General features: G+C 45.3%; 2 long non-coding RNA genes across 2 annotated transcripts; one reads left to right on the plus strand and one right to left on the minus strand.

The window, feature by feature from the left end:
• Window positions 1-345: 345 nt before the first annotated feature.
• LOC120680628 lies at window positions 346-2,965 on the minus strand. Its single transcript, XR_005677740.1, has 3 exons — window positions 1,264-2,965; window positions 1,075-1,139; window positions 346-650 (listed from the first exon to the last, which is right to left on the minus strand). It is a non-coding gene; the product is annotated as an uncharacterized LOC120680628 (long non-coding RNA).
• A 73-nt stretch (window positions 2,966-3,038) lies between these two features.
• Window positions 3,039-21,088, plus strand: LOC120683310. Its single transcript, XR_005678766.1, has 5 exons — window positions 3,039-3,160; window positions 7,279-7,282; window positions 12,187-12,190; window positions 19,331-19,336; window positions 21,078-21,088. It is a non-coding gene; the product is annotated as an uncharacterized LOC120683310 (long non-coding RNA).
• Window positions 21,089-23,404: the final 2,316 nt, after the last annotated feature.

Genomic DNA, 23,404 nt, shown 5'->3' on the forward strand with positions numbered 1-23,404 from the left:
TAGTGACTGCTATAAACTAATATTAGTGACAGTTAAAATCCGTGTCACTAAATTTTCGTCACTAATGTGAACACCGATACTAATGTGAACACATCGGTGACACGAAAAAATCCGTCACTAATGACTCAAAAAAGTGACGGCTGCAAAATATACACGTCACTAATGATACATAAAGATGACGGCTATACAATTTACCCATCACTGACAACAAATAAAGGTGACGGCTCTAGGAGTACGCACCACTGATGACAAATAATGGTGACGTCTCTAGTGTTTACCCGTCACTACTGTCCATTATCAGTGACGGATTTGCCCAGCACCCGTCCCTGGCGATGAACAGGAAAATAAAAAAAAAGACTGGAGACGCCCATTGCACGCCACTTACATTCTGAAGTATAAAATAAACAAGCATTACAATTTTTCTATAATCCCTAATGAAAACAATACTGCACAGAGCATTTTCCATCCACATGAACACAGTACAACACCATATAACAGATGATACTACCAATGTCTAGATCCTAAACCAGCTTGCTGCTCTACTTCCAATCATTTTTAATCAATTCCTATTATTGTTGCATCTGCACTTCTAAATCTTTAACTGTTGTGCCATTTCCAACTCATCCAGATTCTTTGCATAGACTGACGATCTGCTTCATATGAACACACCATTCACTCAGATTAGCAAGAAAAAATAAAATAAAAAATCCCCACAATGCTCCTTTATATTCTAAAAGTGCATTGTTGCTAATATGGAGTGTCTTTTGCTGAGCAGAGCTTGTACTCCAAAATATTCATAGACATTGATGCAAAAAAGGTATAATTGACAAATGACAGCAGAGCATGGGCAAATGACAACTTCATAAAACAAACTGTTCAATGATTGCAAGGGAGGTGCATACTTCATGTTTCTGTCGCCCATGGCAATCCCTACAATCTATTAAAAATGCATCTATTCAAAAGTAGCATGATATAATTTCCAAAGTAATTTAAAATACAGTGCCAACTACAACGGCAATTTCTAAAATCTCATCCTCGCAATCTACATCACTAAAGAAAAGCCAAGACACTTACCCCAAAAAGCAAGCAACCACTTTGGTCCGTTCACATGCTTTTGGACAAAGGGGATCCCTGACTCCCTGTTCCAAAAAAAACAATAAAACAATTTTATTAGAGCCTCATCACACCCAGCTGACAGATACAAGATAGATGAGCACATCGCTGCCCCTTGTATCAAGGCAGTAGACAGCTTGCCAAGCTCACCATTCATTAGATCCTCATCAAACCAATCTGTTTTTTCAGGCTTACACATGGAACAGCCACTGAAAATGGCAAAACCATGCCAAAAACATTTGTGAAAGAATTGCAACAAAATTATGAGGGAAAATGCCGTAGATTGCAACACAAATTAAATTTGTTAGCCAATATAGGATATCTGTCATAAATATCCTATTCCAAGAGCCAGAAGCATATAATATAAAGAGCATAATGTAGTACAAGTGGTAATTATACTAAGTTTCAGTACCATGATAATATATTAAGAGCAGAGCCATTCCATAAAAGGAAGTAAAAAAAAACAAAGGCAAACGTATATTATGCAGCACACAGTCATTTATACATTAACCAGTTTAATATGTAAACTAGTTAGTAGCACACAGCAAGCACATACCATTTTACTAAAATAAGCAGTGAGAACTAGGAAAAAGAGTCATGTCACGTACCATTTTACTACCTGAAACAGTAGAGGTGAGATTAAAGTAACAAAACTTCAGAGAGCATATTGTAAACTTAATTAAAGATCAGAACAGCATCTATAGCAAGCAAGTAACTCCACCAGGCCCTATAATTCTCAGGAAAAAAAAGCAGGAACATAGAAATATTTTTGAGGCATATGAAAATTCAGGAATGCTGAGATGCCAAATCAAATATGTGTGGAGTCCCCATGATGTCACATTGGAATTACTTGTTAGTAAACTAAATCTGAATAAAGTGCATACAGAGTTAAGAGAGTTACCCTTAAGAAGGACTTGTTTGGATACAAATTCTTTTGAAGTTTGGGAAAACACTACAATTTTACAAATACTTTGGTTTTGAGAAGCTAAAGGTGTTTGGATGTAATATATGGTGAGTGAGAAAGTAAGAGGTTCTGTCGGAGTACATCAGGCTTTTAAGTAGTCGCATGTGCTCTGCGATGACAGAATTGTCAGACCTAGCAAACAGCAAGGAATAGTAATCCATTTGATATTATTGGAAGCAAGAGAGAGACACGGAACACCACATACTTTTATTCACAAGCAAATTCACCTTAGAGGCATTCTATCAAATACTTCAGGGAAATAAAGCATTGAGCACTGAGCTGAGTAATTCTAAACAAATTAGCATCCACCATCCAGGCACAATACACAAAGCAGAAGCATCACTCCAGTTGGCAAATAAACTACAGATTCGAGGGGGGAGACATGGGGGCAAGACCAAGTAGTAAAATACACAGCAGAGCATCAAATACCTGCTAGCTACTTCTCGCTCCTGATGGAGGGAGGAGGAGGGGGCCTTTGCTACTCGATGGAGGAAGTGGCTGCTGCTGCTCGACGGAGAACATGGCGAGACGGCCTATGCTGCTAGAGGGTAGTGGAAGAGCGGAACAGGGAGGTCCATGGATCTCGTCGGCCATGTCTAGCCATGAGTGGCCAAGAGGGAGGAGGCGCATGGCATGGCACCTGACTGGAACCGAAGGGAGGCGCTTCGGAGCGCCACGAGATCAGAAGAGGGCTGAGGAAGGCAGCACCGGATCTAGGGTTTGGACCCTAACTTGTGGCGCGCTCGCATGACCCCGTCCCCAGCGGCGGGGCGCGAGCAGGATCCCGTCTCTCCGGCGGCGCGAGTGGAAGATCCTCTCCCTACGACAGCGCCGCGGAGAACACCCGGCGGCGGCACACTGAGGAGGACTAGTTTGCCGGGGCGTCGAGCTGCTGCTACATGTGGATGTGAATGCGAAAGAGAAAGGGAGGAGAGAGATAGAATGGGTCGGGGACTCGGAGGGAACGAGATCCGCTGCAGTTGAGTGCCTGCAGTGGTGTCCCTGACACGTGGGCCCCACACATGCAGGCCCACCTGTCAGTGGCCCAACTGCAGGCTGCCGAACTGCAGCGGATCCCTTTCCGTCTCGGAGGCAGGTGGACGCGAGGTCCGGTTTCAACCAATTGGAGGAAAATTTCGGGTCCGGATGCTGAGGCCCTGTTTCAATAGCACGAGTAGCCTACACAATTTCCGAGTAAAGAATCTCATAGGCATAGAATACTAAACAAAGTTTATTTGCAAAACCTTTTCACGGATGGAGGTAATTTTTCACAACGAATCTAATGACAGTAATTAATCGATGATTGGCTACAGTAAAGCTACAGTAGCCATACTCTAATCGCACGGCCGAAGGCCTCATTAGGTTCGTCTCGCGAAGTAGCGCAGGGTTGTGGAGTTAGTTTTGTAAATTGCCTTTATTTAGTACCCTTAATTATTAGTCAAAAATTTTGTGCTACTTATGCTACGATAAACCAAACAAGGCTTTAATTATTGGTCAAAATTTTTGTGTTACTTGTGCTACGATAAACCAAACAAGGCCTGAGACGCGCGTGAAGGAGACAGTCACCGATAACAGATCAGATATTAATGGTGATGCGTTTAGTCAAGAACGTCTCATATATGTGCATGCTAGAGGTATATTTTTCTCACAGCAAACACATTAGTGACGTGCTACAACTTTATTCGTCACTAATCTGATATTAGTGACGTGTTTCATCTTCGCGTCACTGGTTTGGTGTCACCTTTGTGAGTTTTTGACGTAGTGCATATCACGGACCACATTAATCATACAAACATTCGTCATGACATTGATTCATTTATACACAGTACAAGCCCAAAATGTCGCATTAATCAGGATCACACTAGATACTACATTATACAACATCCTAGCTGAACATAGCTCATATTGGCATCCATCAGCAGCTCAGCACTTTGATTAGCTTACTTCTACCTAGCACCTCTCCTAGAAATTCCTGAAAATCAAAACTGACATACAATCAGCGACCTCCTACAAAGCTCCATTCTTAATGCATAGAAACAAAGATAAAATATGCAGGGTGTGAATCAGAAATGAGTATTAACAATTTCAACTCTTACTAGTCTTAAGAGTTGAAATTGTTAATAGTTAATACTAGTCTTAACAATGTCACTTCCCTTGCAATGCAATGAGATAGAACAGAGTTGCCTTTAGTATATCTAAGTGGTCAAGTCAATGGATAAAATAGAAAAACAGTAATACCAATACTTATCTATCTAAAGTGCAGTTATTATTTCTATATCATAGAATGACAAAACAAACTGACAGAGGGGAAACAGAAGGGTTATTTACTCAAACTTTAGCAGCAATAAACACAGTATCAAAATAACTTGAGAACACATACTAGTTACAGTAAGAAGTTAAAAGCAGGGATGTTGATTCACAGGTCAATCAATATGCACTAGTGACACTACATTCAGTTAGATTTTGAATCTAATTAATGACTGCAAGTAACACTAGCTTTCTATAATTAGTAGAAATTCAGTGTTCAAGGTATTAACTAACTTTGCTGCATTTTGCTAGTTTGTAAAAAGATCACAGTTCATAGATTGTCACAGAGCAATCCTACGAAGACATGAAATAGCAGTCCCTTTCAATGTGTTTAGTGGTTCAGAATTTTTCATAGCTAATTGGTTAAACTCATTCTTATTTCTCATGACACATAGAAGGGACATTGGATTATGAAGCAAGGTGAAAATACGAGGAAAGAAACTGTATGTCCTCCAGCGATACTGGGTCAATTTCGCACATTGCTAACTGCAATTTGTGTTTTGCCACAAGAACACAAGGAACGAAAATTGACTAAAAGGAGATGAACTGCTGAATGGGGAAGAAGAAAGGCGGATCAGCTGTACCTGTACTGTACCTCCAATGGAGATGTAGGGGAGGCAGTGTGCAGTTCCAAATGTAGACGGCATCAGAGAGGACCCAGACGAGCGGGAGGTTCCCGGCGTTCTGCACGACGAGCTGCAGCGTGGCGGGATTGAGGCCGAGCCCCCGGCGAGGTGGAAGTAGAGTGCCAGCCACGGGAAGCAGCAGAGGGCCGTGCAAGTGCGACAGGGAGGCGTCATGGGCGGGGGCAGGAAGGCATCGGCGGCGGCGGGGAGGTCTCGACGGCGGTGCAAACGCACGCGGGCCGGAGCTGCAGCAAGGAGGCGTCGGCGGCCGTGCCACGGGTGAACATGGGACGGAGCTCTGGCAGCGATGAGTCGCGACGGCGGCACAGGCGAGCGTGGCCAGAGCTGCGGCAGGGAGGTGTCTGTTGTGTTGGGGACGAGATTCCGCCAAGCAGTCGAGAGAGAGAAAGAGAACTCCGAAGGTACATATGAGAGTGAGAGATGACAGAGGTACAACACAAGTGAGCGAGGAGTGCTCAAGTGAGAGAGCATCCACCTCATACCCCTTGAGTTCTTTATATAGAAGAAGAGGGAGGGATGCCACATTGCACCTAAGCTTCCGGTAGGTACAATATTTAGAAATAGACACTTAGACCTTTAAATGAGGCCCATTTTTATATGGGCTGGGCCTTTCCCCCAACAGTGTCGGCAAACGCACCACGGGAGAGCGTGGGACGGAGCTCCGGCAGTAGGATGCAGCGGCGGCAGCGGCGTGGGAGAGCGTGGGGCGGAGCTGCAGGGGAGGCGTCAGCGGGGCGTAGGCGAGCTCGCGGCAGCCACCGGATTTGGGGAAGGAATGGTTAGCTAGGGTTTAGCTCGGGCCTTCTATACGAGAAGAGGAAATTGGGCTAGGCCTTCAAAATTTTGTGCAGCTCCGAGTGGACTTCGTGCAGCCCAAAATTAAAGATACATTTGCCGACTGCTGATGAGATCCTATATTACTTTTTTTACCGACAAATCGTCCGACGATGAATGTAAATAGAAATAGCAACTGATTGTTAGATGTAGAAACTCGCATCACCGTCTGATGGTGCAACGTGCATTTTTACCGACCGATAGTGTATCGGCGATAACTGACTTTTACCGACCCATGTGTAACGCCAAATTGGGGATGTGGTATAGTGCGTGCAGCCCTCGGCGTTATTTTGTGCATCATGTGTTTATGATATAGATAACTGGGTCTTGTGTTATTTTGTGATTTGATATACTATTATTTCTCATTAAGTCTGATGTGCTAATTGAGTAATTGTACTACCACAGAGATGGAAATGTGATATAACATTTAAGACCATTTGTTGTGCCATTCACTATCGATATGTTGGATCGCACTATTTTTTTGAGAATATACTACTATATTTTGTAAATCTAAATATCTGATATTATTTGTTATGATTAAAACATTTATAAGTTTTAAGTTGATAGCCATTCAGTTATGATTAAAACAAAGGTAAGACTGAACTTTGGCTTCAAAGCAAATGCTGTACTGCATGGAGAACATACATACATGGAACCCTGAGTCGAGTTCAGTCTTAGAAGTATAGAGAATTCATGTTTAATTCATTTGAGTTTATATGGAAGACTAGAGGCCTGTTTGGTTCAACGCCACAGATTGCCACGCCTAATGTTAGGCTCGCCACGCTAATTTTGGCAGGCGTTTGGTTCACAGTTAAAATATGGCACGCCACCGCCACAAAACCATCCTGCCACAGATTTTGTGAACGAAAGTGTGGCGGACGTTTCTGCCGCCACAACACCCGTGGCGCGCCACAGCCTTTCCTGCTCGACCTCGCTTCCTCCGTCAAACTAGCCGCCCCTCACAGCCGCTGCGCCTGGAGCACTGCGCGCCCAGGGGCAGCGCCGCGGCGGCTAAGGGCTAGGCCGCCACGCTGAGGGGCGCGGCACCGCGCGGCCAGGGCACGACGCAGCACCAGTGCGCTAGGTGAAGATCCGATTCATGCGCCTCTCCCCTCTCATCGTTCCTGTTGAGCTAAATTTGCCACAGATTGTGGCTAGCCACAAGTGTGGCTTGTACCTAACCTTAGGCGTGGCAAACTGTGGCCCTGAACCAAACATGCCCTAGATATATATGACTGTATGTCCAAAACCACACATAATATTCAGACTCAAATGCCAAAGTCATGCTACAAAGCTTTTTAAATTTAGTTATCTATTACGTATGGGTGGCTCAAATTAGATTGTTGGGATGAATTAGTTTGTTTATGCTCAATTTGTTAGCGCATCAAGCATTTAAATTCTAAATTTTTCCAGTGTTGTTTTGTATCTTGGCTCTACATCTTAGAAGTAATTGTCTGTGGGGCCTTTGGCTATGCCTATCCTGCCTATGAATGCTACAAGTCCGTCGAATTGAACAAGCCAGAGATTCAGCAGCTTATTGATGTCAATATTGGTAAGGCGGATCAATAATTGTGTGGTCACAGTCACAACATTGGCTTCCATGAACATGTATGGCTGTGAACTAATATGTGACCTTTGGCTATGCCTATCCTGCATTATTTTAAATTTCAATAATTTTTAGCTGTCCTAAAACAGGCAATGCCTGATGTCATCTATGTGATGCAATTGTTTGCAATAGCTCTGGTCATTAAAATTTGTGGATGCACTTGATCAGTTGTTCAGATGAATAAATTTTGTTAGAAAATTTACTGCACCTCTTCTCGAAAGTGTCAGATGAGTTCTTTATGGTCCCCATGCCACCAACCACATAGCTGGAGTTCTTAATAATTTTGTTTGAGTTAACTATATCTGGTGCTTGACGTATATAGTCTTGATCTTTGTGGGGGAAAAAGCATATAGATGTTGCTTTGTATTTACATAACTCGAGCAATTTAGTTTCTACAACTAAAAATAGCAGCTGATGTTTGTATTCTCTTATTGGGTGGACTCAAGACTGTAATTCTCTTAGATAGATGGCAGGCAAATTCTTGTGATATTATTGTTAAATGAATATAAAATTTTAGAAAGATGCAAATGCTTGGTTATAGATGTGACCATTGATGTTGAAAAAATGTTATTGATATTTTGATTCAATTAAGATAGGCTTCCTTTTCTGTTTCCCTTTTTTTGTGTGAATCATAATATATTTCATTGGATGCTTCATAACTTGAACATGCCTTTTGGTTATTCGATTTGCACTGGTCTTCAACAGCCTGCTCAAAACTTACTTGTGCCTTTGATTTGTACAATTTATTCATATTGTAGCTTTTTCAATCTCTAAGAACAAATTTGATGCAGGGCTTTGTAATGAATGCATCATTGAGAAGCAGAGGTTGGCTTCAGTCTTCGGCTTCCTATCCACCGGCCCATCCGTAGTCGCGGGTCCCCACTTCTCTTGGTGCTCGACCTTGACTGGTGCTACCCATCATTCCTCAGGCCGCACGACTCGCGACCACGGTGCTGACAACCGGAGCGCTAACCCCACCATGCCGCCGAGGGTGGCGGTCTCCAAGAGAGAGAGGAGGAGGAGAGCCTATTCGCCGCAGTGGGAAGCTCCTCAGCAGTCATCACTTTATGGACGTAAGCATGCTTAAGTACACTTTATGTGTTGTTTGGTGTACGTTTGAAATTAACCCGTAGCGTTAGCACGGGCACCTTACTAGTCTAAGAAGGAGCTGATCAATCTTAAACATGACTTTGAAAAAGCCTTTGACATGGTAGAGCACCAAGCAATACTTCAAATTCTGAAACATAAAGGCTTTGGGGACAAATGGATAGGTTGGATTCAGGACATTCTCAATTCTAGAACTTCTTCAATGCTTTTAAATGGAGTACCAGGAAAACATTCCATTGCAGAAGAGGTCTAAGACAGGGAGATCCCCTCTCTCTACTTCTCTTCATCCTAGCTACAGATCTATTGCAGACAGTTATCAACAATGCTAAAGATCAAGGCCTGTTGAACCTTCCAATCTCTACAAATGCCAGTTTTGACTACCCGATCATCCAATATGCAAACGACACACTCCTCATCATGGAGGCTTGCCCCACACAACTAGTCATTCTGAAGGATCTACTCTTTATTTTTGCGCAGTCAACTGGCTTAAGAGTCAACTATAATAAATATGTCATGGTCCCCCTTAATATTTCTGAAGCAAAACTTGATCAGATAGCAACACTGCTCAACTATCAGAAAGGGACTCTACCCTTCACCTACCTTGGCCTGCCCCTTAGAACAACTAAGCCAAACATAGAGGATTTCTTACCACTTATCCAAAGGATTGAAAGAAGGCTGACCTGCACCTTTGCCTTCCTCTCCCAAGGAGGGAAATTGGAAATGGTAAACACAGACTCCTCCTCCATGGTCTTCTACATTTCCTCTATGAAACTGCATAAAGGAGTCATAAAACAACTAGACAAATACAGAAAGCATTGTCTATGGCGAGGTGCTGACTTAAACTCCAGAAAACTCCCTAAAGCTGCTTGGCCAATGGTCTGCCTCCCAAAGGACGGAGGTTTGGGAGTCATTGACCTTACAACACATAACAATGCTCTACTCCTCAAGTTCCTGCACAAATTCTACATGAGGATGAACCTTCCTTGGATCAAGCTCATTTGGGATGCCTACTATAATGATGATTCCCTCCCTGGGCAGAAGAAGAGGAGTTCCTTTTGGTGGAGAGACATAGTAAAGCTTTTAGATACATACAAGAGCCTAGGAAGTGTGAAAGTGGCAGAAGGCACAACGGTTTTATTTTGGACTGATTCCTGGAATGGACAAACTTTGGCCTCAGCATGCCCGGAACTATATTCCTTTGCCAAGAACAAAGGAATCTCATTCAAAAAGGCACTTTCTCGCCCACAATTGATCCAAAACTTTCACCTGCCGTTGACAATACAAGCTCACCAGCAGTTTCAAGGGCTAATAATCAACCTACATCAATTACAACCACAGGGGGATAGAGATCAATGGCTTTATGTTTGGGGAAGCCCGGTCTTCACGGCTTCTTGGGCTTATAAAGAAATTATGGGACACAGAGCAGTTCATTCTCTGTTCCTTGCGATCTGGAAATCTAAGTGTTAAATGAAGCATAAGGTATTCTTTTGGTTACTATTAAAAGACAGATTAAGCATGAGAGAACTTCTTAGATGAAGGAATATGAAGCTAGACTAGTACACTTGTGATCTATGCATCCTATAGAAACTAGAATCGGTTGCTCACCTATTTGTACGCTGCAATTTTTCTAAAGCCTGCTGGTCCTCTATTGGTGTTTCGGTTATAACCACCAGGCCATCACTACGGGATTCAGCTACTTTACCGTGTGCCACAGGCACACGGCAAAGCCTCTTTTGCACACGGCAAAGGTTTTGCAAAGGGCTCATGGCAATCAATGGCCGGCAAAGCCACGTTTGCTTGTTGTGGGCAATTTTTTGGGGGGAGGTCGCGGGTTCGAATCCCACCGGTCGTGTAGCACGCGAAAAATGCCGTGACTGACTGGTGGGGACCTCCCCCTATTAAAAATTCTTTGCTATTTTTTGGGGGTTGTTGCTGTTTACATATTGCCGAGTGTTTTATTTTACCGTGGGCCAAAATAGCACACGGCAAAGGCAAAGTAGCCTCTACCACTGCACCATACTCTCACTTTTGTCTATACTCAGTTTTCTTTCCCCACGTATTATCCTAAACCAAGTGTAAATTGCTTGTTTGAGGCCCTAAACAAATTCAAATAAAAAAGTTGTCAACTACAAAGTTTCATAACTTTTCGAGATCTATAACTTTCATTTTGGCTGTTTCCTCATCCAAGGTCGTTTACAAAATTTGAATTTCACTTTCCTAGTCGTTTGTCGTGTGCCTTGATCTGGCACACGGCAAACTGCCTGGACGTCCGAAAAGCACTGCGAGCAGAGTATCAGCACCCCTTGGGCGGACTGTCTGCTGTTCAAGATGTTCGGACATCCGAATGTCTTGAACAGTGGACGGTTGAAAGGCCCTTATTTGGTTTTGGTAATTGAGTGACAACTTAGGTGGACTAATAAGTGTTTATGTCGAGATACACAGGAGATTAGTCCACACAAAGACACTAGTATGAGCAACATGTGCCATGGATGAGAAATGGCTAAGGGTTGATGCTATGCTCATATAGTGTTATCAAGGAGCTCATTGCATATGAGACATGACATGGAGTTATGTGACCAAAGTGGAGAAGATCAAGACAAGGCTTGGTTTGATGGACCGGTTGCAATGGAGAAGGGCAAGTTAAGGCTTTAAAGCGAGGGACCGCGAGGCGGTGAAGCTTGGGCAAGATTTGGCGCCGATGGACCGAGGCAACGGTGAAGAGCGAGCAAGGTCAAGATCGATGGACCAAAGAGGTCATGTGATGATATGGAGTGGATCATATCATTCAAGGAAGATCAAGCCAAGTGTTGACTCATGAAGATGATCAAAAGGCTTGATGGAGGTTGGTGCTTGTGTGGCATCAACAATTGGGAAGATGAAATGAAATGCGCAAGGCAAAGGTATGACTTGTAGGGCATTTCATTTCACCGGTCAAAGGTTGTGTAGAGAAGTGCATGACCGGATTTAATATAGATGGCCGTACTATCAAGAGGGGCAAACTTGTTTGCATATCGGTCATCTAGTGCCACTTGAGCGATCTAACATTGCGATGTTGCTAGGATCGAGTGGTGTGGTGAGATCAAGTGAAAATCCTTTGAAAAGATTTGAAAAAGACTTAGTTTGAGAGCTGACTGAGTAACGACGGACAGTCCGCACCAGAGGGGTGGATAGTTCGTGACCGTTCCAGAGAGCTTGCAGAGGCTCTGGTGGGCTGGCGGACAGTCCGGCCCAGGTCGGTGGACGGTCCACCACTGGATTTCAAATTTGTACCAGAAAGGGTGTCTCTCTGGTGTGGGCTTCAAAGTTGAACGGCGGACAGTCCGCCCATGGGGCGCGGACGGTCCGCAGGCTAATCTCAGATTTGTACCAGAGAGGTTGTTTCTCTGGTTTGGGCTGAAAAGTGAACTGCGGACGGTCCGCTCCTGAGGCGCGGACGGTTCGCAGGCTAATCTCAAAGTTGTTCCAGAGACGATGTTAGTCTCTGGTGGTGTGGAACTCTTAACTGCGGACGGTCCGCCACTGGGGCGCGGACAGTCCGCCAGGGCTTAACGGCTAGTTCTGACACGTTTTAAATGCACTCTGACTCACTGGTTTATAACGGCGGACAGTCCAGTTTTTGAAATGCGGACGGTCCGCGACTTCGCAGAAAAGAGTGTAACGGCTAGTTTGGGGCCTCCCTCTATAAATAGAGGGTGTGGACGGCCTTTTGAGGTGGCTGAGCACCTTGGGGACTTGGTGTCCATGTGTGAGAGTGCTTGAGAGCCCTCTACTCACTCTAACTTGATAGTAATCATCCGATCGAGTGAGAGAGCGATTCTAGTGCGATTGCTTTGAGAGATTGCATCGAGTGGCACTAGGTGATCGTGTTGCAAGCCGGTGTGCTTGTTACTCTTGGAGGTTGCCACCTCCTAGACGGCTTGGTGGCAAGAGGCTCCGTTGAAGCCCGCAAGGAGATTGTGCGGTGCTCCGGAGTAGAGTTTGTGAGGGGTATTGTGCTCACCCCGCGGGAGCCGCGAAGAGCAACTCTAGTTGAGCGAGACGTGAAGAGCAACAAGTGGTCCGGCCGGATCATGTGCTAGAGCTCGGTGTGAGCACTCCACGTGGGAGAGTGTGACTTGAGAGTCACCACTAGCAAAAGGATCGGCGGCAACCTTGGAGCTTGTCTCAACGGGGATTAGTTTGGTGGCAACCAAGTGAACCTCGGGATAAAAATCACCGTGTCAATCTTGTCTACTCTTCTCGGTGGTTTGCATTCTCCAAATCACAAGCCTTGTATTTATATTCATCTATATCTTGTGCTTGTGTAGTTGCTCTCTAGTGATTAGTTAGCTTGTGTAGCTTGCTAATCATCTTCTTGCTTGTGTAGTTAGAAGTAGAGATCCTAGTGTAACTAGTTAGCTTGTGTAGCTTAATTAGTTGCTCTTGCTTAGATTGTGTAGCTAAGCAAGTTGAGCTCTTGGATTTGGATTGTGTATCCTTGTCCTTGAGCATCTAGTGAGCTTAGGTTTGGCTTTGTGCTTTTGCTCATTAGAATTGTGTAGGAGCTCCTCCGGTTTGTGAAGTACTAGTGCTTAGCGTTGTGTGGCTTGGCATTATAATTGTTAGGAGAGCTCTTACTAGCTAGGCACTCCATTTGCTTTGTATAGGATCTTTTTGGAGGTGCCTTAGAGTCATAGTTAGAGGGGTGAAGTCTTGGCTAAGCGAATAGTTTTAATTCCGCAAAAGTTTCGGTTAGCCGGCACAATTAGTTTTAGAAAGGACTATTCACCCCCCTCTAGTCCGCCATCTCGACCCTACAACGGTCCGCCCAGGGCCCGCAGACCGTCCACCCGCAGTGTTTTTCGGACGTCCGAAAACTTACATGCAGACATTCAGATGTCCGAACGTCTTGAAAGGCGGATGGTCCGCCTATGCATCGCAGACGGTCCGCCCCTAAAAATACGTTTTTACCCGCCCCTACAAATGTTTTTGTGTAGTAGTGAAAAAAATTTAATATTATCAAACACATTCGAAAAATAACCAAAATTTAGCATGAAACAATCTCCAAAATTTAGCATGAAACAATCTAAATTGTCTATTGAATATACAAAAGGTTTTATAGTCAAACTCCAATTCGACCGTCACTTTGACTCGAAATCTGAATGACTCATTCACAACTCCATGGATCTTCTCCAAAGATGCTTCGATTTGTAAGGAGCGTACGTGATAACTTGTGCGAAACCTTCTTAATTTTTTACCTTAGCCCCATGTATGAAATCATGATATCATGACAAATCTTATGATTTTCAGACTTCGTTTGCTTTTTATAGAATTTAAAAATAATTCGGCCACATGTTAATGGTCATGTTTCCTGACCAAGATGTTCGAAATTTCTTTTCATTTGATGGGTAAGGCCTCAGGTTAAATAACATGAATATCATTTTTCCACTCATTTTATTCTATTACTTGAATCACTTGCTGTTCAAATTTGACTTGATTCATAAAATTGCTTGAAATGTAATTAATTATTTAAATATAGCAAATAAATACAAAAGTATACCAAATTTTAACATGGAGTACCACATGTCGTATGTGAAGAGTAGAAAAAGTTTGAGGTGAGAAGAGAAAAGAAATTTATTACTTTGCCATGTGCAAAAAAAAAGTACACGATAAATTTATTACTTTGACATGTGCTTACTTTGTCATGTGCCAAAAAAAGCACATGGCAAAGCATGACTTTGCCGTGTGCCAAAATAAAGCACACGGCAAACATCACCTTTGCCATGTGCCATTTGTTTGCCGTGTGTTTATTTGCCAACACTCGGCATAATTGTTTTTTAACGTGTGCCTGTGATATTGCTCACGGCAAACAGCGGGACACACGGCAAACAAGCCGTTTCCGGTAGTGCCTTACTGAACATTTTCAGACAAATAAAAGAGAAACTACAGGTCTCCTTTTACATGGAAATCATCATCATGGCATGGAGCATCTGGACAACCAGGAATGATTGGATTTTTAAGGACACTGATCCAACAGTAGATCACTGCAAGAGACATTTCATGGCTGAGATGTCTTTGCTCTTCCACAGGGTAAAACTGGAGATGGCAGCAGCTTTGGATTCTTGGTTGCATTTGTTGTAATTCTCTTCCGTTTGGTTTCTTTTCTTTCCTTTCTTTTCGCATTTGTTGTATATAAAACTTTGCTTCTCTTTATTTGAATAAATCTCAGTAGAGGCGCCCCCCTCCTGTTTCCTTCAAAAAAAAAAGTGCAACAAAACCATCGGTGATGAGAGCCCCCCACCCCACTATTGCTGTATATTGCATGTGAGAGATATGGACATATGGTCACGCAGTGGGGGAGCTAAGGGGTGGCCAGCAGGGCCACGGCCACCCCTAAATTGCTGCACAAAATTTTTAAACCCCCGGGTTAAAGGTGTTAGGGTGATGTGCTGCATGACTATTGGTTGCACCTTGGCTAAGTTTAGATGTACTTTCTTTGCATGATTAGCACCCTTCCGAATTCTCATATACGTTCCGATACGTCTTGTAAGTTCGGATACGTCTTGTAATATTGTTTGGCGTAAATAGCATGCAAATCAAGTATCTATGGTCCTACTAATTTGCATGTGTAGACTTAATAAAAAGACAATTAATTCTTTTTTCAAGAGGAACCAAAGGACCACTTATCATCAGATAATCTATTATCATTCATTTTTTTGTAACTTTTTATGGGTAATTTTGTATGAGTTAAATTTAATACCATCTTAAGTAAACTAATAGTCTACCATACCTTTATCTTTATATGTCTTGACAATCAATACTTATGTTAATGATATGTGTCTGACCCCTTAATGATATGTGTCTGGCCCCCTTCATGATTAATTCCTGGCTCCGCCCGTGTGGTCACATGCAAATCAATGACAAATCTATAATTTTATAAATGTATGTCCAAATCAAAATATAATTACACCATTACATTTTTTAGAACAACAAGATCTCGCTTGAGGATGTTTTAGTCAAAATGGTGAAGTTACGTTTTAAAAAATCAATCAACTCTCTGTCATATAATTTAATCACAAGTATGGATTACAATGTTACGTTTTATTAACTTTCATAGAGTACAGAGTTATTTTTTTAATGTAAGTATGGATCACAAAAGTTACCTTTTGTAATATTCATAAATTACAATATTACTTTTCTTTAACTTTGGCCGAGTATAAATTACTTTTCTTAATATGGGATGACCGAGAACATGAGACATGACATGACCCATTTCAACTCCCGTCCAAATGACCCAGAGTTCGATGCGTTTGTGGCACCGCCACTCTTGGTCTCCCATCGCTTCCATCCTCCCTCCTTGTGTATGGATGGCAAGGGTACAAATTACCCACGTGCCCGAATTTCTATTTGTACGCGATAGGCAAAACTTAACAGGTTTTAAAAAAGAGAAGAGTCCATTTTGCCCCCCCCCCCCCCACCGTCATCTACTCAAAACTAGGCAAACTACCCCCATTGACCATTCCAGAGAGGTTTGTACATCAAGCGGTTTTACTGACGTGCCACATATGGATCCCACGTATCACTACATTTTTTACCACATCACCTCCCACATGTCACATGCGCGGACTTGGCATAGCTGGGCCCGCGCGGGCATAGCTGGGCCCGTGCGTCAGCGCCCTTCTCCCTCCTCCAGACCGAGCCTAAGCCAGGGTTCACCTTACCGACGGTAAAGCGATTTTCGCCAACTAGCGGTATCGGTAAACCGGCGGTAAATCGCCGGAAACCGCTCGAAATGACAATTCAAATTCAAAAAACCGGTAACCGTTGCTTACCGACCGGTAATCGATGTTTACCGACCGGTAACCGTCGTTTTTAACCGGTAAACACCGTATGACTTTGGAAAATTAAAAATTTTGGCAGCATTTCACCGTAATTTTGTAAATATCATTACTGATGGTATATATCAAACAATTATATAACATTTACACATACATAGAATAGAAGTTCATATCCATAAAAATAGAAATTCACATCCATAGTCCATATACATCATCACAACAATAGTCCATGCAAATCATCACAACCATAGTCCTCACAAACCATCATCGTCAATATATATAATACATAGTAGTGGTTTCCGGTCCAAATGAACAAATGAACAAATGAAAATATATGTACATATTTGAAATATGAACACACATATATACATATAGCTAAAATGAACAAATTAACATCCAACTACCATGAACAAATGGATCCATATAGCTAATATGAACACATGTTTTTGAATATAGCTACACAACAAACATCTAAAAATCAATGTAAAAACAAGAAATACTCACAATGCAGTGGTTTCCGGTCCAAACACGCCGATTTCCGCTCGGAAAACGCCGAATACCGCTCGGGATTAGAGGATACCGCTCGGGATTACCGGTCCGAAAGTTTTTTTATTTTTTTGAGTGCCCAAATAGTCAAATATTTGAACATGTTTTATATTAGAATGATGTATGTCATCTCTACTTTCTTACCATATTTTTTCCTTTTTTATTTCAAATATTTTTGAAAATTTTAAATTCGGGCGAAATTTTTCGAAATTTACCGCCGGTATGGGTTGCCGCCTAGTAGCGGTATCGGTAAAAATCGGCGGTAACCGACGGTTACCGATCGGTAAGGAAAACACTGGCCTAAGCTGGATACGCCGTCGCCCTGCGCCACAGCCCCGCGGATGGCGGCCTCGTCCGCGCCGCTCTGCCTCCGCAGCAATGCTGCACGCTGCCCTGTCTAGTTGATATGCTCGCACCATGCGCTCGCCCGCACGCATCGCGCAGCCACAGCCGAGCACTGCCATTGCCAAAAGGGCTAAGCTCCACTGCCGCCCATTGCCTGCCGCCCGTGCACTGGAGTTGCTTCTCGCCTGCAAGCCACGCTGCCTGTCGCTGTCATTCACCACCGCCAAGCCACCCCTCCCCTCCCACTGCCACCGCAGCCGGACTCCACAGCCACCGCAGCCGAACTACACATGCTGCCCCTCTCCTCCCGCTGCGACCACGCCTCCCGCACTGCCGGCCACGCGTCTCCCACGCCGGCAGCTGCGGCCCTCCCTTCCTGCGGCGACCATGCCTCCCGACTGACGGCAGTGCCCTTTCCCTTCCGCGGCGGCCGCCCTTCCCTTCTTGCGGCGATGGCGGCGCCTCCCCCGCCTCTGCCTCACCGCCGGCCACCGCAGTGCGAGCACCAGCTAGGCTAGGCCATGGTGAACCCACTTTTGTGGTTTGTTGGTGAAGAAAGAGATGGCGGAGGGGTCCTCACCAAAGAGGTGGTCACAGCGGTGCCGGAAGCTCGGGCTCGTCGGTGAGAAGGTGCTTTGGTGCACGGTGAGCCGAGGCGGAGCGGCAGGGAGCTACGCGGGGTCGCCTCCACAAGCGTCGACGTCCCCCACTCCCTCCCCTACCTCACATCCCTATCTCCAGCGCGACTCTCTCCCTCTCCCTCCCCAATCGCCGGCCTTGTTGGCGCAGCAGAGCACGCGCACCTCCACCGCCTCGCACACGGAGTAGAGCACATTCATCTATGGGCCGACTGTCACCGCATAGAGGTTCTCCGCCATCCGCTCAGGTAGCCTGGCACTGCGGCACTGTATCGCCGCCTGGACGGCGTCGGGGGCGTGGGTGTCGATGGAATCCTCGTGGACGGCGGCTAGCGTGGCCTCCAGGGATGGCGTCTCTGGGAAGAGGGAGGGCGGCAGGATGTGGAGCTCGCGCGCGGAAGATGAACACACGGTTGGGGGTGGACTTCGGGTGGGTCGAGCCACCGCGGGAGCGTGAAGGCGGCCTCGATGAGGAGGAACTCCCCGTAGGAGTCCTAGGTGCGGGCGGCAATGTCGGGGAAGGTGCGGGTGAGCGCGAAGAGGAGGGAGATGGTGAGCCACTCGTCGGGGAGGGAGTCACCGATGCGAAGCACGCCGTGGAGGTGGGGCACTAGTGGTGAGGCGCAGACTGCATAGGGGGCAGCCGGGTCGGCCGGGATGGAGAGCATGAAGGGGTCCCGGTGGAAGAGGTGGGAGGAGAGGAAGGGAGCGAGGTGGGAGAGGAGGGAGAGGTGCAGGGACTGCAGCGAGGCAAGGAGCGCGGGCGCGAAGAGCTTGGTAGGGAGTGGAAGCGGGTAGACGACATAGAAGTGGGTGTCATCCGGCGGGTGGCGGGAGGGGAACGGGAAGGGGTTGGAGGCAGAGGTGGTGGTGGTGGCCGCCATGGGAGGCAGGGGAGGGAGTGTGGGACGCCAACACTTGTGGAGGGAGAGGGAGGGGGCAGCGCCGGCCGAGGAGGCCACATCATTGGAGAGATAGAGAGAAGGGGAGGTGATGTGGTAAAAAATATAGTGACATGTGGAACCCACATGTGCCACGTCTGTAAAATTGCTTGACAAACCTCTCCGGAATGGTGGTCAAGGGGGTAGTTTGTCTGGTTTTGAGTTGATGATGGTGTATAATATCCGGTTTTAGAGTTAGAGAGGTTTTTAAAACTTGGTGACAAATTCAGGAGGGCAAAATGGACTTTTCTCTTGAAAAAATTCTACCCGTACCCTGCGTACCCTCTCATTCCTCCCCTTCCCACCCCTCCAGCCGCACCACATTGGGCGCCCACCACCACTTCCTGGAGCCCGTGCTAGCGTGCCCCGATTGCGGCCGCCACCACCTGCCACCACCCGCGGCCCGCGTCCCGACTCCGAGGCACTCGAGCTGCTGACAGAATGAGGCCACGCGTCCTCACCCAGTCGCCCGTCGCCGGATCTGCTCCCTGCTGATCTTCGCGTTCTCGCCCAGCTGCTCCCAGATAATCTTGTTGGACCACTAAATGATCTCAAATGAAAAAAAAATCATCAACAAAGTTTTAGATCTCATCGATCCCTATAATTTTGATATAAAGTTTGTTTTCCTTTAAGATCATATGAAAAAGTTATGAATTTATTTGCCCGGGACTATTTCTAGGAGCATACAACCTCATCACCAGTCCCTAAAAAATCACTTTTAAGGGAAATTATCCTATTTACAGAGGTGGTTCACCCCACTTCTGCCCTTGGTAATGCTTATTTTCAGGATCGGATGATGTGACCATCCATCTCTGCACTTATTTCCAGGGACAGTTCACCCCTCGATCCATCCTAAAAATACATGTCCAGGTACGGACAAAAACAAAAACTAAGTACCGTAGTTTTTTCAGAAGCGTGGGAATTTTCATCCACCTCTAGAAAAAACAGAGACGCTTCTAAAAGAAATCATTTATGTAGTTGTGCAATCCGACATGTTCGTGTTCGACCTTTATAGTAAGACCGTTTCGCCACGCGTGGCAACCCCATCTCTCATTCCTCATTCCTCAAGCATGTCACGGCCTCCATTTCTCCATTACGACTACGTTTGGGACTTCAGTGAGAACGCGTTCATTTTTGTGCCGATCGTTTCTGTCCCTGGCGGCAGCACTGGTCTCCACCAACATTGTTGCATGAGTATATACAAGCGTGTTTGGGTGACTCATCAAATCAGAACCGCTCAAAATAACACTACTAGCAAGTAACAACTCTGGAACCAATAAATTCAAGAGGTCAGATAAATTTGACAGTTCCAAATAATAGTTGGCGAGTCCTGGAACGCCAATCCCATGTGGAAGATAACAGGTAACATGAACAGCACACAAAAGCTATGAAATCGCACCACAGTAGTTTTTTCAATCTTCATCTTGGGCTTGGGCACCTCGGGCCTCTGCGAATCTGTGAAGAAAACAGCATCAACGGTCAGCTTGCACCCAACAGTAGGAAGGTAATATCTAGCATCTATTGATTTCTGATTTTTCATTTTTCAGCAATTCAGTAGTAAAACAGGCCCATGACTTGCTGCCGGCATGGGAGAGATCGAGATGAGGCGGCGGTGGAGCCCTTGCGAGTGTGCGGGGGGTGGGGGCAAGCTGAGGGAGGAGCAGCAGGAATTGATGAGGTTAATGTAATGGGCCTTGGCATTGTGGGCTGTTGGGCCAAATTTTAGAACTTCCATGTTTAATCGCTGGCCGAAGAAGTTAGAGGAACAAGTATATGCCGTGTCGCTGTTTCTAGGAAAATGGCGAATCGCCGTGTCCGACACGTATCGTGTCCGATACGCGTGTCGGAATCGGTGCAACATAGCTTGCTGGGAAGTGTAAGCCATAACTATTTTTGTTTTCGAAAATCATCACCCCTAGTTTTTTTCCCCGAACATCACCCCTATTTCTGATAAAGGAATAATAAACACGTGAAAATTGGTGCATTTGCTTCAGCTCCACAACAAAAAAACCGATGTGAATAACAAAGTTACAAAGTTGTAGAAACTGATGTGGATTGTTTGAATCAAGTGTCCATGTAAGCATCGGCAGACTAAGCACAGTCAATGAAAAGTACTACATCCGCCGTTTAATATTTGACATTGGTTAGTCCAAAATTGAAGTAAACCAACATCAAATATTAGAGAATGGAGGGTGTACATGGTGTTGTAAAGAGTGAAAGCAGCAATCTTATTGATGAACAGGAACATACATATGTGCAAGAAGTGAAAGGCACTACCGGACTCGCCTACTTTGCCGAGTGCCAGAGACACAAGGCAAAGGCAGGAAAACACTCGGCAAAGAAGTCGCCGAGTGTAGCACTCGGCGAAGCGCACACGGCCTTTCTTCTACCGGCGAAGCCGGCTATGCCAAGTGACTTTTCTCGGGCACTCGGCAAAAAAAATGAAACGGGACGGCCGAACGGGCGAACGGGACGGGACGGGGAGGGGAACTTTGCCGAGTGCCGGACTCGTGGCACTCGGCAAATATCCAAAGTTCGCCGAGTGCCAGATCTGCAGCACTTGGCGAACTTTGAAACTTCGCCGAGTGCCACGGGCCGAGTGCCAAACGCGTGGCACTCGGCGAAGTTTGGATCTTTGCCGAGTGCCACGAGTCTGGCACTCGGCGAAGTTTCAAACTTCGCTGAGTGCCTAGGTAATTACACTCGGCAAATCAGTTTTCCAGTAAATAGAAAAATGGTTGCTTTGCCGAGTGTCAGGCTAAAAACACTCGGCAAAGTTTGCTGTTTTTTTTGTATTTTTTGTATTTTTTATGTAATAACCATATTCATCATCACAAAGAAAGCATATATACATTCCAGACAAGCGATATAGTATATATAAGGCACATCCATCACAAATATCATATAATAACAGAAATATCTCATGCTACGTCGCACGAATATCACAAATAGCATAAGTCCAACATCGATGCCATAAGTGTAACATTCAACAAGCACAAGTCCAACTAATTAAACAAGTCTAGTCCAACAACAACAAGTCTGTAGAACAAATATCATAAACAACTCTAAATCAGCTAGGTGGCCACTGCGACGCTGCCGGTGCCGGTGAATGCTCGTCTGGAGGCTCATTTGACCCCCAATCGATTGGTTCTGCAAAAAAAATTGACATAGGATTACATCTTGAGAAAATTGTAAGAGTTCATGTCCCTCTTGATAGTATGACATTTCTAAACTCAATTTGAAAAGATAAAATATTAAATGAATAGTCGCTTTTCAACTTTTCATATCCTTGACTTAGCTCATGTATATATCAACTGTGATACCTTCTAATCATTCTTATTAAAGCATATGTCATTAATCAACCAACCACTAAGTGAGTCTAGATGTTCTTTCAGATATAACACATGATATATTGACATAAAGTATCTCAAAATTTGAATATGTATGTGCAAGCAAAGTAAATCTATATATCATACTCACAGGAGTGCCTGTAGCGACACATGGAGCAAAGATAGAAGGAAGGCCTAGCGGTGGCAGCGGTGGTGGAGGCCAGGGCATCGTTGGCGGCGGTTGATAGTTGATTGTCGCGCCAAGGCCTTGGAGGTATGAGAACATGGTCTGCATCTGTTGTTGCGCGGCCTGTCGCTCAGCAAGAAGCGCCTACTCCATCCTCTGCCACTCCTGCATCCGCTCTTCCTGCCACTTGCGCTCTTGCTCCTGCCTTAGCGTCCGCTCCTCCTCCAGCCTCGCCTCCCGCCTCTTCGTCTCTTCGTCCATCCGGGCCTATAAGATTTCACCCAAATGTTACAATGTGAACAAAAGATAACTAAAAGCAACAAATGACAAATGGAGCAGAAATAACCTGGATTGCACGCACGCTGGCCACTAAAGTCTCAGGCCGTGGGCGTATTGGCGTGGTTGAGTCGGTGGTCCTTGCCCGAAGCTAGGAGAGAGTTGGCATACTGGCTGTGTCGACAAGGCTATTGGCGATCCAGTAACGGCCGTGCTTCTTCCCTCCTCCTGCCCTCATGATGGCTTCTCCAGAAAGGGGCTGGGTGGCCGGATCCCATGTGTCCCCAGGGAGCGTCTTTCCCATCTCCGTGTACTCAGTGATGCGCGTGTGGACGCTCGGGTTGCTGTACGCCTCGAGTGGATCCGCCGGGTTGTAGGAGACATTGGACGTCACCCTGCCCTTGTGCGCCATACAGTATGCCTGGAAGTCATTGCATTCCTGGTCTTCATGTGACTCCGACTGCAAGCAAAGCGAAAGAATACAATGATTAGTGAGAATGCAGAATTTAGAGTTTGAAAGTACCAAAAAGTGTAATGACTTACCCAAACATCCCTGTACTCGGGAAGGCCTCGGCTGCCTTGATGGTGTGGCGCACCTTACATCAACAAGCGGTGCTCCCGGCATAAGTTGTGTCGCTGAATCTACTACTCGCTAAGCCACATGTCCACCATCATTTCCCAGCACACGCCCTTGCCGGCGCATCAGTTCGGAGGCACCTACACGTAATGGAAGCAAAGTGGATGATA

Source organism: Panicum virgatum, chromosome 7N, assembly GCF_016808335.1.
Source record: "Panicum virgatum strain AP13 chromosome 7N, P.virgatum_v5, whole genome shotgun sequence".
Classification (NCBI taxonomy): domain Eukaryota; kingdom Viridiplantae; phylum Streptophyta; class Magnoliopsida; order Poales; family Poaceae; genus Panicum; species Panicum virgatum.